Source organism: Solanum tuberosum, unplaced genomic scaffold (assembly GCF_000226075.1).
Source record: "Solanum tuberosum cultivar DM 1-3 516 R44 unplaced genomic scaffold, SolTub_3.0 scf00081, whole genome shotgun sequence".
NCBI classification, from domain to species: Eukaryota; Viridiplantae; Streptophyta; class Magnoliopsida; order Solanales; family Solanaceae; genus Solanum; species Solanum tuberosum.
The window spans coordinates 410969-415140 of NW_006239008.1; the positions used below are offsets into that span (position 1 = coordinate 410969).

The 4172-nt window shown below is 39.3% G+C and overlaps 1 pseudogene; it reads right to left on the reverse strand.

Annotated features, from left to right (window-relative positions):
• The window catches only part of LOC102598610 (probable polygalacturonase), a 4368-nt pseudogene extending 2957 nt beyond the window's left edge, over positions 1-1411 (reverse strand).
• Positions 1412-4172: the final 2761 nt, after the last annotated feature.

The following is a 4172-nucleotide window of genomic DNA, read 5'->3' on the forward strand; positions in this document are numbered from 1 at the left end:
CGAATACGCCATGTTACGACTAGGGGGTACTCTCGGGTCGTGACAAACATGGTATCAGAGCATAAGATTTTGGGAATGGTTTTTTAGGGTCAAAGTCTCACAAGCCACGTCTAGTAGAGTCTTGTTCATCGGTGTGAGTCGCGACACATCTATGAGCGAGAGGCTATAGGACGATAGAAGTTGCACTTCTTTCATATTCTTAAAGTCGTGCCTTAGAGTGTGGTTCTATAAGTGTTCTTATCCTTATCCTTCTCTTGTGTTTATAGGATATGAATACAAGAGGGAGACCCGCAAGGAGAGTAGGAGAAGAGGATGTGAATGAGGAAGTTCCTCCCCAAGTTGTGCAAAGTGGTCAAGGTGTGCAATGCAATCAAGTTCCTATAGGTGAGCAAGAGAATGAGGTTCCGGTGGTTCCCCCGGATATGACCAATGAAGAGATTAGGTCGGCTTTCTTAATCTTGGCCCGAGCCATGGCGGCTCAAGCGACTAGAGATATGGGGCCTAGGGTGAATGCTAATGAGGGTACTATGGCTTCTAAGTTGAGAGACTTTGTGAGGATGAATCCTCCGGTGTTTCTAGGTTCTAAGGTGGGAGAGGATCCCCAAGAATTTTTGGATGAAGTGTATAAGGTAGTGAGTGCTATGGGGGTGACTTCAAGAGAAAAGGCGGAGCTTGCCTCCTATCAATTGAAAGATGTTGCCCAATTTGGTTCACTCAATGGAAGGCTAATAGGCCGGTGGGAGCGGATCCTATGGAATGGGAGGAGTTTAAGGAAGCTTTCCTTGGTAGGTATTTTTCCCGTGAGAAGAGGGAGTGTAAGGTTGAGGAGTTTATCAATCTTCGGCAAGGTAATATGAGTGTGCAAGAGTACTCCTTGAGGTTTACCCAATTGTCTAAGTATGCTCCATCTTTGGTGTCAAACCCTAGGGATGAGATGAGTAGGTTTGTGACCGGTGTATCCGACCTAGTCAAGGAAGAGTGCCATACGGCAATGCTCCATAATGACATGAACATTTCTAGGCTCATAGTTTATGCTCAATCCATTGAGGAGTCCAAGCTTAAGAGGATAAGAAAAGGCGGAGCTTGCCTCCTATCAATTGAAAGATGTTGCCCAATTTGGTTCACTCAATGGAAGGCTAATAGGCCGGTGGGAGCGGATCCTATAGAATGGGAGGAGTTTAAGGAAGCTTTCCTTGGTAGGTATTTTTCCCGTGAGAAGAGGGAGTGTAAGGTTGAGGAGTTTATCAACCTTAGGCAAGGTAATGCGAGTGTGCAAGAGTACTCCTTGAGGTTTACCCAATTGTCTAAGTATGCTCCATCTTTGGTGTCAAACCCTAGGGATGAGATGAGTAGGTTTGTGACCGGTGTATCCGACCTAGTCAAGGAAGAGTGCCATACGGCAATGCTCCATAATGACATGAACATTTCTAGGCTCATAGTGTATGCTCAATCCATTGATGAGTTCAAACTTAAGAGGATGAATAGGGGTGTGAAGAGGGGTAGATCGGATGAGCAAGGTCAATCTAGGTTCAAGAAGAGGAGTCAAGACCAAGATTCTCTAAGTGCTCCTAAGGTTAACCAAGAAAAAAATGGTGGATCTCAATTTTCTAAACCTACTTGCATCACTTGTGGCAAGAGGCACTATGGGAAGTGCGTAGCCGGTACTAATGGGTGTTATGGTTGTGGGAAGAATGATCATAAGGTGAAAGATTGTCCTACTCTTACGGCTAGAGGAAGGGAAGCCAAGCAAGCTTCTAAAGATGGAACGGTTCCTATCCCTCCAAATTATGGTCGTTTCTATGCTCTCCAAGCTAGCAAGGACAAACAAGCAAATCCGAATAAAGGATCCGGTAAGTTTTAGTTCCTGATGGTCATGAATGTCTTGATGAGGTTTCTATGTTGTTGTTTTTCATGTTTGCCTTAGTTGGGTATTCTCCTAATTGGGGGAGGGTATGTTGAAAAACAAGGTTGTTGAGAGTGTTGATATCATTATCTCGTTCCTTCTATTCTTACTCAAGCTTGAGACCAAGAGTTCCTAGTAGCTTGTTTTATGTTTTGGAGTCTTGTGTTAAAAATGAGTCTCCATGGTCTCCTTATGTTATGCATGTTCTATTTGAATTATTGTTAAATGATAAAATGAGTTTTCATAAATGTGTTTTTCAAGTTGATATGCATTTAGTTGAGTTGTCTATATGATTCATGAGGATAAATGTTGAACATGCCTAAATATACTTTAGTGAAAATTTTCCTAATTATGCTTTTGCGAGTAATTGCATAATGAGCTTAATGTTTTGTAGTGAGCATGATGTGATTGGAAAAGGAAGTTTCTCCAATGAAAAACAAAAATGAGAAAGGGGAAGTTTTGATGCACAATAAGTTTGTGGATGTAGTTCCTACTTGCTTGATTGGTATGAAGTTTGTTCGAGCCTCTTGATGTGGAGTTGATGTTTCCTCCTATATTTATGCATTTATCTTTACATGTTACGATTGTTGGGCTGCTAGTCTTGAGTTGTTTTTCCCTTAATGTGTTTAAAGTGTCATTCGAGGACAAATGTTCCTAAGTGGGGGATAATGTAACGACCCTAAAAACGAACTAGTGAAACTAGAGCCTCACATGTGAGTTTGGAGTTGAAGAACTTGATGAAATGATGAGAATGACAGTGACGTCTGGAAACTAGTACGTTACGAACTAGTGAGTTGTAAGGGTCTAGTCGTTGAAGTTGGAGTGTTGTTAAGGACTCAAGGGGTTGATTAGCTAGTTGATTAATCACCTTTATAAGCTAGCAAGACCTTAAGCTAGGTCATGAAATCATTTAGAACAGAGACCCTCAAAACAGTACCCTAAAACAGTTTTAGTTTAAGTTAGAAGTGACGGTCAACTTTAAATGGTCATATATTTTAGCTCAAAATGAATTAGGTCGACCATTATCTATCTAATTAAAGGTATATGAGTCCTCTTTCCAACGCTACCGAGTTTACCCTTTTCCTATCTCGGAGTAAAAAGTTATGCCCAAAATAGTGAAGCACTGTCAGCAAGGACGAGCTTAGACGGGTTTAGTGGAAACTTTTAAATGGGTTCTTATTTCTTTTCCTAAGTTTTGCCCCTTTTATTATATGCCTTTCCCAGCAATTATAAAACCCTTCTATACCAAATTCTTCCATTTTAAGTCACTCTAATTAGAATTAAAAAGAACTCACCTCCTCTCAAATATTTTTCTCTCTACAATCCTCCTTTTTAAAAAGGTCAAGAACTTGGAGCTAGGGCTTGGATTGAAGGTGGTTTCTTCATCAATTTTCTTGGGGAATCTTAACAAAGGTATGGTGACCCTTGATCCTTGATTATCTTTCCTTCAAGGAGTCCGTTAAAAACGGTTTCAAAAGTATTCAAAGAACAAAACTTCTATTTTCTAATCTAGGTATGGGTTCATGGGTAAAATGTTTTCAAAGTCATTATATTGGTGAATTGAAGTTCTATTTATGATTTTAAGATGATTTTATATGAAACTTCTTCAAGAACCCATGTTTTCATTAAAAGCCTCGAATTTGCTTATGAAGTGGGTTTAATGCCTATGATTTAATGTTGATGAAATTGTGTTTAGATCGGATTGTATTGTTGATTTATATGGTTTTGTATATCTATTTATGATGAATTGTTGGTATATGGATGAATTGAGGATTGTGGCCTTATGGGCAAATTATGGGTGAATCACCTTGTGGTGATAGAATTGTTGGGAATTGAGTAATGGTTATTATGGCTTTGGAGGATGGTAAGTTGGCTTAATCTCATATTATGGATAAAATTGTTCTTGCTTAGTTTGATCCACTTATGGTGGAGGTGTTTAATTATGGAATGTATTGTGACCATGGCCTTGAAGGCATAGTATGAGAAATTGAAGTGTTATCATGACATTGTATGAATGAGAGTTCAATGAAGATAATGTGATCATGTTATGAATGTAAATGTGTTACTATTGAAAGATTATTTCTCAATTTGACACTCATGAATGTTGATGATAGAATATGAAGGATTCTCCAATTTATTGCATATCTCGAATTGGTAGAGCTTGTGCATCCTTTTCTTGTTTAAATGATTATATTGTTGGTTGTGGAATCCTCGAATCTGTAGGCTAGTAGAACCCTTCCACTCATGATAATACTGAAACTTGGAATCG